The sequence below is a fragment of the Apium graveolens genome, chromosome 1, assembly GCF_009905375.1.
Source record: "Apium graveolens cultivar Ventura chromosome 1, ASM990537v1, whole genome shotgun sequence".
NCBI classification, from domain to species: domain Eukaryota; kingdom Viridiplantae; phylum Streptophyta; class Magnoliopsida; order Apiales; family Apiaceae; genus Apium; species Apium graveolens.
In genome coordinates this window covers 89,438,686-89,452,948 of record NC_133647.1, presented here as the reverse complement: position 1 = coordinate 89,452,948, position 14,263 = coordinate 89,438,686, and positions in this window count along the sequence as shown.

Sequence of the window (14,263 nt, the reverse complement as noted above, 5' to 3'; positions counted from 1 at the left end):
CAACGGATGATCAATCTGAGTTTCAACGGATGATCAATCTGAATTTCAATGGATTATCATATTCAAAAGAGCAGTTGATAGTGACTTGACAGTCACATGCGTTGATTGTATGCAAATAGAATGTGGTATCCTAATTCAGGTTTTAGAGAATAAAGAAGCATTTCCATTCCCATGGTAAACTGAAAATATTCAAAGATGCTGGAAAGAGAAGTGTAGCACCATGAAATTAGACTAGAAATAGTTTGTCTTATTATCTTGTCTTCTGATCATGGAACTTGGTGATATATAAACCAAGGGTAGTAAGTTGAAAAGAATGCAAGTAAGTAAGCAATTACCAGAGAAATAGATAAGGTAAAATCTGTAAAGAATTTCTCAGTTCTTGTAGTTCAACTTGTAAGCAGTTGTGTACATTTTGTAACACAGAGTTCTTTACTGAATATGTAGCTCTGGTGGAAAAGTTCAATCCATCAGAAAGGTTTTAAATACTTGTATTTAAATGCTTTGTGATTTGATTTCTATTTTACTTTCATTCCGCACTATTGCAAAATCAAACACAGTTATTTATTAGTAGAAGAACTTTTCTTGAAATCTGAAAAGAAACCAGAATTCCATTCAACCCCCCTTCTGTAATTCTTGTCTAGATTGTTTGGGAATAACAAATACCGATAGAGCGTAGATCGCGAGAGCGGGATGCATGGTGATTGAACAATCTTTGGATCTCCATTATTCAACAAATTTATAAAGCTTCTTAAAGTAAACAATCTGATCTATGAATTAAATATCTGTTTTTGCATAGATCCTGAAGTGGGTTTCAAAAATTCTGGTTTTCACATTTTTTTAATTATTGTTTCCATTGCGTTTATGTCCTCGAAACCCTTCAGATACAACATCTAAAGTGCAAACAAGGAAAGCAACTCAAGATGAATGTCTATATAGCAGCTTTCTATCACAGAAAAATCCAAAGAAGGTAGAAGAAGATTTGATGGATCCTGATTGGGTTTTAGCTATGCAGGAAGAGCTAAACCAATTTAAAAGGAATAAAGTTTAGAAGCTTGTACCCAAACTTACAGGCAAGAATTTTATTGACACCAAATGGGTATTCAGAAACAAGATGGATGAAAATGGCATAGTCATAAGGAATAAAGCTATATTGGTTGCTAAGGGCTAGTGTCAATAAGAAGGAATAGATTTTGATGAAACATTTGCTCCAGTTGCAAGACTTGAAGCAATCAGAATCTTTCTAGCATATGCAGCCCATGCCAATTTCAAAGTCTATCAAATGGATGTCAAAGGTGAATTTCTAAATGGAGATTCAGAGGAGAAGCCTTCAGGTTTTGAAGACCCCAACTTTCCAGATTATGTTTACAATCTTTTGAAAGCACTTTATGGATTGAAGCAAGCACCTAGAGCCTTGTATGATACTTTGTCAAAGTTCCTTTTAGAAAATCATTTAACAAGAGGTATTGTTGACAAAAAAAAATTCTCTAGAAATGTTAATGGATCTAGTATACTTGTTCAGTTTTATGTAATTATATTATATTTGGCTCTACAGATGAAAAACTTTGCAAAAAAAATTCTAAATTGATGCAAAGTAAATATGAAATGAGCATGATGGGAGAACTAGCTTACTTTCTTGGTTTACAAGTTAAGGAAGTTAGTGATGGAATATTCATTGGCTAAACTAAATATATTCATGTTCTTTTAAAGAAGTTTGACTTAATGGATGCACATCTGAAAAAACTCCTATGGTCACTGCTACTAAGCTTGAATTAAACACTACTGAAAAGTCTGTGGATATTTAAAACTAGAGAGGCATGGTTGGCTCACTTTTATATTTAATAGCTAGTAGGCCAGAAATAATATTTGCTACTTGTCTTTGTGCTAGATTTCAGGATGATTCTAGAGAACCCCATTTAATAGCTATTAAGAGAATTTTTAGATATCTCAAGGGCACACCAAAACTTAGCATTTGGTACCCTAGAGATTCTAGCTTTGATCTAATTGGTTATTCAGATGCAGATTATGAAGGGTATAAAATAGACAGAAAAAGCACAACTGGCACATGTCAATTTCTAGGAAATAAGTTGGTGTCCTGGTTCAATAAAAAACATCATTCAGTCTCTACTTCCAGAACTGAAGCTGAGTACATTGTTGCTGGTAGCTGTCGTGCATAGATTTTATGGATGGGAAATCAATTAATGGATTATGGTCTACATGTGGACAAGATTCCAATTTTCTGTGACAACACAAGTGCCTTTGCCATCACTATAAATTATGTGCGGCATTCAAGGACCAAGCACATTGACATCAAGTATCATTTCATAAGAGAGCATTTGATGAATGGTCTGTGGAACTTCATTTTGTTCCAAGTGAGCAGCAACTTACAGACATCTTTACCAAACCACTTGATGAATCAACTTTCACTAGGTTGGTAATTGAGTTAGTTGCGATATACTATTCTTAAATTTTAATTACTAATGTCTATGCAATTTGTAATACAACCAAAAATTAATTTGATTTTCTTGAAAGAGTTAAATTTTGGCTAAGTCAATTATTTTTTCAACAGATAATCTTTATCCGTTGAAAATCAAATATACTTTTGGACACATTATCCTTCAACGGATAAAGATGTATTGAATATCCATTGAACAATCATAACTGTTGAATCTAAATCTTTATCCGTGAAAATATACTTACAGTTCTGTAAGTATACGTTGATTAATTATTTTTAGAATTTTTACAGTTCACTTTATTTCTAAACAGTCATTTTTGGTAATTATCATTAGGTATTCACTTTTATTTTTAATCATTTGTTTGTCTTTTTCTGGGAAACTATAAAAACCTACTTCAATTACATATTTTAGTTTTATCTTTCTCTAAATTCATAAACCAAATTTACTCTCTTCGTCTCCAAAACCCCTTTTCTCTCTGTAATTTTAAAAGCTAGCAAAAATGGCACATGTTGTGAAAATCATGTCTCAGACTGGGTTTGTTTGTGAGAAGAACAACTTCATAGCACTAGTGGACAAGAGTGTAGCCCATGAGGACTATCACAAGATGATGGAGTTCATTAGCAACTGTAAACTCAAGTACTTTATGCTCGAGTCACTAGTCATATACTGTGAAGTGGTGGAAGAAATATGGATAATTGTTGTATTTGACTCTAAGAACATGACTCTTACCTTTGCTCTTAAAGGTACAAATTATTGTGTTAATTCTGATTCTATTCAGTCATGCTTTAAATTACCTGAAAATAACACAAATGCTCCACACACTGAGACTAATGTGGTTAATATGCTCAATTCCTTGGGTTACTCTCCACATACTGCTAGTTTAGGTAGTATTAAGAGGAAAGGCCTTAGAAAAGAGTTGAGTTATCTTTGTGATGCTTTCATTAAGGTATTTTCTGGAAAAATCAGCAATTTTGATGCCGTTACTTCTACTTTGATTAACATGCTCTATATGCTCTAATCTAATAAATATTTCAATTTTAGCAACTACGTCATGCTAGAAATAGGGTATAAGTTAGGAGACAATCTGAAAAGACCTAGGAATGTGTATTATGCTAGATTTTTAATGATGATGGCTAACCATGTTTCTGAGGATCTTGTAATTGAGAACTCAAACAACAACTTGATTGTTGGGTTCAAGAAAAGAGAGTTCTACGGACTTGATCAGGAACAACCTAAACAGTGAGGTGCCCCTCAACTATCTGCCAATCATTGAGACACCTAAAGTAAGTGAGGTAAATGTTTCTATCCATATCTCTTCCTAACCTCAAATTTCTTTGCCTTCTAGTATGGCTGTGGAATATGTGATAGTTACCAAACAGATTCCTACCAAAGCCACAAAACCAAAAATTTTAAAACCCAAAGAAACGAAACCAACCTCTAGTGTCTCTTAAAACACACCAGTTATAAAAACTTCCACAACACTTGAGAGGACTGTACAGGATAGTGAGCAAGGTGAGGGAAGGGGTGAAAATAAAAGAAGCCCCAAGAATAAAGAGGGTGAGGCAAGTGTTACCCAAGCTAGCCACACTGTAGTCTCCCAAAAGACTGTAGTTGTTCAAAAGGAAATACCATATTTCTAGTTGCATCCTCCCAAAAGGATGTAACTGTTGAAAAAAGCTCACAACCAGGAGCACAGAACAAGAGGGGTAGGGACACTGACTAAACCTAAACTTATATAAGAAAGAAGAAGGCTAAACCTATGGGGGAGTCACAGGTTACACACACAGTGCCAACTGCAGTCAAAGACTATGTTACTGTACCTTCTCAAATTTAGATTGATGTGGCTCCAATAAATGTGGAGTCACAACCAAATTCTCTCACAATTGAAACACCACACACACATAACTCTCCAACAAATTCTCTGGATGTGGATATGATCAACACATCAATTCCTGATTCTTCATCTCTCAAATTCATGGAGGAGCCAACTACTCAAACAAGTGATCATCATCTAATTGATGATTTATTGGATCACTTGCGAATTATTTTACAAACTATTGAAGAGTCTGTGCAGCAAAATCTAAAATCAATCTCCACAGACTCAACAATAATTTTAACTTCTATTCCTTTTATTTCTTTTCCTCAATGGATAATTAGCATCCATTGATAAGTGATTATCTTTCAATGGATATGCTTCACAGCAGTTATTCGTTGATAATCAAAACTACTATTTCAACGGATATTTCAAATCCGTGGAATGTCATTGCACAACTTGACATTTCAAAATCTATTACAAGTACAGATGATTTAGTAGTTGTCCAATCACTCTTAGGCTTGAAAGAAGGGAGTGAATTGTAATAACTCGAATTTTTGAGACCTTGTAAAATGTTTAATGAATAGTAACCCCGACAGACGGTGAAAAACCTTTTAGCCCACACTATGTAGTGCATGAGAAAATGAGTTTCGGAGTTGATATTATGATTATACGTACCAAATGAGTGTATGTAAACGCTATTAGTTTTCGAAGAAAACAAACTTTGAAAAATGACCATATTTACGAATCATTGAGGATTACGGGAATCATAATATAATTACGAATTTAAATGCCTACGGATTTATATCCAAGTATGATAATTCAAAACATAAGAAATAAATACGAAAGGAGTTACGTCACGAACCATTTACGAGGAAGTATTACGAAAACGTTTAAGCGACCGAGCGAACGCGTAAACGATTAAATAAACGTAACGCACTAACTAACCATGGTAAGAAAGTAACCATGGTTACTTTATCAAATAGTGAGCTAAGGTGTAGGATGATCAACCAAGGCTATCAAATAGTAAGCTAAAAGAGCTAAACAAGTGGCTTAGCTTGTCAACTAGGAAGCCTAGTTAGATTTGCAACAAAAATAAAATCCTAGGATCTAAAGTAGAGAATAAAAAATAAATATAAGATATCACAAGATATCACTTGCATCATTCCAAGAAAAAACCAAGAAGCAAACACAAAAACTCTTTCCCCATTTCTTCATTAGCTCCATTCGGCCCTTCACCATAAAACAAAGAAACCAATTTCAAATCTTCAAGCTCTAGCCATGGATAAATCCTCCCATTAATTCTAAAGCTTCCTAACAACCAAAATAAGGTAAGATAAATATTTTAGCTCTTTTTATCAAGGTTTGATGGGTGAAATAAAATCAAGAAAGTTGATAATGAATAGTATCAATAGTAACTCTTCTCTGGTTTCTTGATTTTGATGGTTATTTTAAGTTCCAAAAACCATAATAAGCAATCTCAAGACTTCACCATCATCAAGAACACATCTCAAGCTCTCAAGAAAGGTAAAAATCTTTGACCCAACTTTATTTAACATTTAAGTTCAAGATCCTTTTAGTATGTAGTTGTAAACATAGTTTTTGTGGGAGTATTGTGGTAATCTTGATGTTTAGTTAAGTAGATTTAAGGTTGATTGTTGTTGCCTCAAGAACATGATATTCTTGAGCGGAGTTAGTGTGTTTATGATGATATTTTTATTGTTGGTGGTAGTATAATGATTTAAGGCTTAAACGAAACTCCGATCGTAACCGTAATCTCGTTAAAATGAACAAAACATAACTTTAAGTTTCTGCAGAATTTCCCGAGGATGTAAACTATAGTTTCTTGAAAAATAACCCTTTATTATTAAAGAAAATGTTATAAGGATCGTTTAGGCGCTTGAATCGCTTGATACCAATTTACGGATCAAAAGTTATGGCCGTTTTACTAAAAGTGATTTATGCGACAAAAACTGCTACGAATTATGAATTTTGAAAATATAAAGGATCGACTTAAGAAGGTTCATAAATCATGAAATTTTTACAGAGAGTAGTATATTGAGTTTCCTAACTGCCATAAAAATTTCAAGTGAAAATAATAAGTTTTCAATTTTATAAAAATATCGGAGCCGAGATCACGCGATTAGAAACCGTAGAATCCATAATGCGGAGCCGACGGCGAAAATGAAAATGAACTTAAGGTACTTAGAAAACGGAAGCAACCATAATGTGAATAAGGAATTAAAGAAATAATAAGGGTAATATAAGTTGAGAGGGTGCATAATAATTATGCATGAGTGTGGGTAGCCGTAAATTAGAACGGGACCTAACGAAACGACTTGTGATTATGATTATAGATTTTCGAGCGGAACCTAGAGCATCCTCCACCTCGAGATACCCAGGCAAGTTTACGAACCCAACTCCATTTACTGTTGTGTTGTGAAAGGATTGTTTTATTATCATTGCATAATACCATGTTTGCCATGATACGTAGTAATTGAACTTTTCGCATAATATAGCGATATTGTACGATAATTAAGTGTCGTAGAATATTTAAATCCGCTTTAAGCGTGACGTATAAGTATAAGACCGTGAGTCGGTCATAATTTTAAGATAAAAACCCGGTGATCATCCCGGTGATATTATAGGACGATTAAAAGTCCATAGTAGTACATTTTAAAAGGACTTAACGTCCACTTGCAAAATATTAAACCCTCGAACTTTTATTAAAACGATTTCTGAAGATCGTATTCCCTCAACTATACTTTATTGTTCGAATAATAAATATCTATTTACTATTCATTTATTATGGGAGAAGTATTCTCCAGTGAGTATTTATTTAAGATTCGATTAAATATTAAAGATTATTAAATTACTTAAACATAAATTAGTTGAGAAATATTATTTCAAATATTCTTTTAAAAGTATAATTATTCGGGGTCTAATTATTCAACATTTAATATTTGATTAATAAGCATTAGGTATTTAATGGGTTAATAGTGATTTAAAATCATAGAACCTGATTTAAAATACTTTCTGGTTTTTGTAAAATCATTCTAATAATTTCAGATCGTCGGAGAATATTATCTCGACTTATTTTAAAATATTTGAATTATAGTTTCAAGAGACACTCCCCGTTATTTAACAAATATGTTGACAACGGTCAACTCACATCCCTAGTACTTCCTCCGAAAATTCTCGGAAGTACATATATATACGTACAAATCAATGTGTACCTATCAACAAGCAATATCCTTGGGGAACAATATAAGTTCCAGATTTATGATGAAATTCTTACAAGGACAAGGAGGGGTAGACTCCAGGACTTCGTGGAATGGGGAGACTACCAATTTACTACCACATGAGAAGGTATCTTATATACTGATGAACATGTGGAGTATGTGTACCTGAGAGGGATGGACGCAAAACCGTGTCTTGAGAGGGATAGACACGAAGTGTGTACCTGAGAGGGACGGACACAGAAAAGGCCCAAATACGGCCAGGGTGATAACCAATAATAGAAGGGAATCGTCCACCTACATGTAGAAAAGGTTACTTTTATCGTAGTACGACTGATCATCGTATGCGGTGGCTCCAACGAATGTCCTATTCTTCCAATTGGAATTGTGATTTAATACCGTAATCCAAGCCTAGGATCTGGGTTTACTATTAAGGTATTCGCAGGATAATAAAATCCCCTAAAGAATTGTTTTCATAAGAAGGAGTGTATCACCAAGGAAAACTATTTTCGGTTAAAACATAATTATCATATATGATATTTTATGTAAGTTTATCATACAGTCATTTTCATACTATGCATTATTATGATGGGCCATAGCTCACACTTGTTTTCTTAAATTGACACAACACAACAGTGAATCAAGATGCCTACCATGAGAACCACAGCCATGAAACAGGTAGGAAATGGCCAACTGTTCCGTAGGTTGTTTGGTGTTGTACCACAGGTAGTTTGAATAAGCTGGATTGGTTTTTAGTTGTTTTTAGTTCGACTTATATATAAGTATGACTTATGTAAGGTAATAAACAAGAAACATATATTTGGTCGACGGACTAGCCTTACTTTAAGGTTATTCCCCGGTAAAACTTAATTAGTTTTGGGTTGTAATAATTATCACTTTGCGGTTTGATTTACTCTAGTAATGAATGGTTCGTTTCCAAGACAATAACCTATAAGTGTGTGTGTGTGATAAGTGTGGGGTCGTGAAGTGTGAGTACTTATATATTGTGATGTGAGGTATGTAGTTTATAGTGGTTTAGATGGCGTGGCCTCCGCGATTCCTAACCCCGGATTTTGGGGCGCCATAGAAATAGTATCAGAGCCTTAGGTTATCAAATCTTGGAAACGATAGGATATAAAATACGTAGACATAAAAATAATAAATAACCAATTAGAGCTCAAGTCGAGTTCGTCGTCGGGCTACACGGGTAGTCTTGACAGTTTTAACCCTCAAAGGAATTCCGAATCTAAGTTAGTAACACCTTGCCTATTGGGTCAGGTACCAATGGAGCCTGTGACGGAGGTTGACCATGTTGATGATGTTATGGTTCCTGAGTGTGACCCTACTCCCGAGCCAGAGGACCCACCCATTGATGACTCAGATAATGATCCTACTGAGGATGCCCCAGAGGAGGAGACTGACCTTCCTGCCCCCATAGCTGATGACGTTGAGGTGCCCTAGGGAGATGACTTAGGCTGGAGGGATGTAGAGATGTACCCTCTCCCGACTATTCGCTCTCCTACGCCACACCCAGGGGTGTAGAGTCCTTTATCCTATACTGATGATGACGGGGAGGATGAGATAGATGCACAGATCTATGAGGCTTATGACATATCCTCTAGTGACCCAGACTCACCTTTACCACCCCCGGCGACCATACATGTAGCTATACACGACTGGATAGTGGCTCAGCTTAACGCTGAGATCACTGCGGCATCTGCTCGTATTGTGGAGTTACGCCAGGCACTGATGGCGGAGAGAGCCACCAGACTAGGATACCTAGGAGATTTCAGAGCTTCTTCCCCAGCCATAGCCCGCAGAGAGATTGATGGGATCGAGCTCCGTACCCGGGTTCAGATGCGGATGACGGCGGTTCGAGGATACATCCCGGTAGTTGATGCAGAGCTGATATTGGCAGGAGCGATGAGGAGGGTGTGTGACCTCACGCGCAGTGATAGTGACTGAAGGACTAGTGACTATTTATGGATCTTGAAGAAGGCTGGGTGACTTATCACCAATTTTGATAGGATAGCTAGTAATAGATAGCGTTCCTAGCCCTTCATGGTACACGGCTTATGTATTTGCATTTCAGTATTCAGGACAAGTAATGATGTATTATAATCAGGCCATTTATGAACTCAGTTAGTTGTTTTGTCCCCAAGATATAATTGGGAGACCCTATGGTATATATATCTAGCAGTTATTAAGAAATTGATTTCCATAATATTGCACTTGATAAAAACATGCTAGATAATAAATGACATGCTTACATACGAATAAATTAAACCAATTGTAAAGTATTACAACTATATTGACAAATTTTCCTTATCAGAACAATGCTACCCCGTAGAAGAGAAACCAGGGCACAACCCGCAGAATCTATTAACCAACAACGGAATGAACCTGACCCTGTAGTAAATGAAGAAAGTGAAGAGGACCTAGACTATAATGCATATGATGTGGAAGAATATATAGAAGAAGAGGCTGAGGATACCCATCAGAGAGGGAACCCCATGAATGAGTTTATGGAACTTTTAAGAGCAAATTTGAACCAACAGCCCATTCCACCACAGTCGCATACTGCCCAAGAGACTGCAGCCACTGCCTTCAGGGTGTTCAAATCTCTCAAACCCCCAGAGTTTCTAGGATCTGCCGACCCCGTTGAAGCACGGGCCTGGATCAAAGAGATAGAAAAGTCCTTCGAGATACTAGGTTTAGAGGAACGACACAAGACCATTTTCACTTCTTACATGCTGAAAGGAGAAGCTAATTACTGGTGGGAGTCCAAACGAAACCTAGAGACTGATGTTGTGATTCCATGGGATAGATTTACCCGACTTTTCTTAGACAAGTATTTCCCTAGGTTTATGGAGACCCAGATGGAGATTAAGTTTCTGGAGTTGAAACAGGATAAGATGACTATGGCAGAGTATGAGGCCAAGTTTACTGAGCTTTCAAGATTTGTGCCTGAGTTTGTGAATACCGAAGAGAAGAAAGCCCGAAGGTTTCAACTTGGTCTGAAATAGTGGATTCAGAACCGAGTGGCCGTACTAGAGCTGACAGATTATGCTACCTTAGTGTAGAAAGCCTCGATTGTTGAAGCTGGCAGTGAGCTGAGCGTGAAGGAAAAGGAAAATAGGAAGAGGAAGATAGGAAGCTAAGGCGGAGAAGGAGGAGTAGGAACCGGGAACAGGAGCCTTCCAAGCAGGTTCGTCAAGGGAGTGGTGTCCCAACCTGCACGAGGCCCCGGATTCAGAAAGGCCCCAAGTGAGAGTGTTGGCCAGGATGGCGGACAATCTAGGGCAACATTTCATAGCCAACCCCGCACCCCAATACCGAAATGTCAAACCTGTAGGAGGAGACACCTTGGAGTGTGCAGCCAGGCGAGAGCCCCTTTGAAATGCTATAAGTGTCGTCAGACCGGACACCTTGCCAACAACTGCAACCAACCCAGCGTGACATGTTTCCAATGTGGGAAAGTAGGACACATGAGGAAGGATTGCCCGACATTGAGACCCCCAGCCTCAGGAATGAGCAGAGCTGCATCCAACCGACCCCCAGCTACTAGGACCTTCAACATGACTGTTCAGGATGTTGTCCGAAATACTGATGTGATAGCAGGTACCCTTCTGTTAAATTCCGAACATGTAAATGTCCTATTTGATTCTGGAGCCACCAAGTCATTTATATCTCAAGATTTTGCTAAAAAATTAAAACTTAACACCGTACCCTTACGTGAGATATTACAAGTGGACATAGCTAACAAAGAAATAATTCCTGTAAATCAAGTACACCCTAAGTTCAAGTTGAAATTAGAAGGGAAGGTATTCGAGGTTGACCTAATCCCATTTACGTTAGGAGAATTTGATGTAATCTTAGGAATGGATTGGTTATCCAGTAATGGAGCGCAAATAGATTATGAACGGAAGAGATTGAGGATAAGAGTGCAGAATGGAAAAGAAGTAGTGTTTAGAAGGCAATGACAGACCCATAAATTTATGACCATGCTACAGGCAAAAAGATTGTTAATGAAAGGAAACGAGGCCTATTTGGCTTATGTGGTAGATACCAAGAAGGAAGTTCCTAATATACAGGATATACCCATAGTGAACGAATTCGAGGATGTGTTTCCAGAGAACTTACCAGGGTTTCCACCCGACAGGGAAATAGAGTTCGCTATAGAATTAGCACCAGGAATGGCACCAGTGTCCAAGGCCCCTTACCGGCTAGCCCCAGTTGAGATGAAGGAATTAGCTTCTCAACTGCAAGAATTATTAGATAATGGAATGATAAGACCCAGTGTGTCACCATGGGGAGCGCCAATACTGTTCGTAAAGAAAAAGGACGGCAGTATGAGATTATGCATAGACTATCGAGAATTGAATAAGTGACTATTAAGAATAGATACCCTCTCCCTAGGATTGATGAACTATTCGATCAACTTAAGGGAGCTGTGTATTTTTCCAAAATAGATTTGAGGACAGGATATCACCAGTTGAAAATCAAACCTGAGGATATACCGAAGACTGCTTTTCGCACTAGGTATGGACACTATGAGTTCTTAGTCATGTCGTTTGGGCTAACCAATGCACCCGCAACCTTTATGGATTTGAGGAACAGGGTGTTCAAAAAGTACCTAGTTATATGTGTGATAGTTTTTATAGATGATATTCTAATCTACTCAAAGACAGAGCAAGAACATGCAGAACATTTGAGGATAGTCTTGAAAATCTTAAGGAACGAGAAATTATATGCCAAGTTCTCGAAGAGCGAGTTTTGGTTAAGAGAAGTTCAGTTCTTAGGGCATGTGGTGAGTAGCAAAGGAGTTTTAGTTGACCCCGCAAAAATAGAGGCGGTATCCAACTAGGAAAGACTAACTACCCCAACTGAGGTTAGGAGTTTTGTAGGTTTAGCAGGGTATTACCGGAGGTTCGTGCAAGATTTTGCTAAGATTGCCGGTCCGCTGACTAGACTTACCCGGAATACAGAAAAGTTTGTATGGACAGAGAAATGTGAGGAAAGCTTTCAGGAAGTGAAAAGGAGGCTAGTGTCAGCACTAGTGCTCGCTCTTCCCGATGGAAAGGGAGAGTTTGTGATATACAGCGACATATCGCTTAAAGGATTAGGACGTGTACTAATGCAACACGACAAAGTTATAGCGTATGCCTCTCGGCAATTGAAGGAGTATGAGGACAGATACCCGACGCATTATCTGGAATTGGCAGCCATAGTGTTTGCCCTGAAAATTTGGAGACACTACCTGTACGGTGAGAAATGTGAGATTTGCACAGACCATAAGAGCCTCAAATATATTTTTACTCAGAAGGAACTGAACATGAGACAGAGGAGATGGTTAAAGTTGATTAAGGACTACGACTGTGAAATTTTGTATCACCCGGGTAAAGCCAATATGGTGGCTGACGCCCTTAGTAGGAAGGAAAGACTCAAGATGATAATGACATCAGAGGAGTTAATTAAAGAATTTGAAAAGATGGAAATTGACGTGAGAATGACTGGTAAAGGAATGGAAGGATTATTTGAGATTAAGCTAGTTCCAGAACTGACTAAAAAGATACGAGTATGTCAGAAAAAGAAGATGAGTGAAGAAAGATGAACATTGACCGGTGAGGAAGTGAGATGCAAGAAGGACGAGAAAGGGATCATGAGATATGCGTCCCGAATTTGGATTCCAAATGTGCATGAGTTAAAGGACGAGTTGATGCACGAAGGGCACAGCTCCAGATATTCAATCCACGCAGGAAGTACGAAGATGTACCGTGACCTTAAGGAATATTATTGGTGGCCGAACATGAAGAGAGAAGTAGTAGACTGGGTCAGCAAGTGCTTGACATGCCAGAGAGTGAAGGCTAAACATCAGCGACCTAGTGGACTATTACGGCCCTTGGAAATTCCAGAATGGAAATGGGAGCATATAGCCATGGATTTTGTGACAGGCTTACCAAGGACAAAGACCAATCACGATGCCATATGGGTTATCATAGATAGATTGACCAAGTCCGCACACTTTCTACCAATCAATGAAAGGTACACCGTAGACAAGCTGGTGGATATTTACTTGAAAGAAATTGTAGTGAGACATGGCATTCCTGTTGCCATAGTGTCAGATCGAGACCCAAGGTTTAATTCGCGATTTTGGAAAAGTTTCCAGGAATGTGTAGGCACCAGACTAAACATGAGTACCGCTTACCACCCCCAGACTGATGGCAAAGCGAAAGAACTATTCAGACCGTAGAAGATATGCTATGAGTATGTGACATTGACTTAAAAGGAAATTGGAATGACCACTTATCCCTGATCGAATTTTCTTACAATAATAGCTATCACGCTAGCCTATGAATGCCTCCGTATGAAGCTCTTTACGGAAGGAGATGTCGTTCTACCCTATGTTGGGACGAAGTTGGAGAACACAAGATAATAGGACCAGAGTTAGTCCAACAGACCAGGGAAATGGTGAAACTCATCAGGAAGAGACTGGTAGCAGCTCAGGACAGACAAAAGAAGTACACCGACCAGACCAGGAAGGATAGGGAATATGAAGTAGGAGATTCAGTGTTATTGAAAGTATCTCCGTGGAAAGGAGTGATGAGATTTGGGAAGAAAAGGAAGCTGAGTCCCAGATTCATAGGACCCTTTGAAATTTTGAGGAGAATAGGACCTCTATCTTACGAGCTCGCCTTGCCCCTTAATCTGCAACAAGTGCACAACGTGTTCCACGTGTCCATGTTAAGGAAGTACCA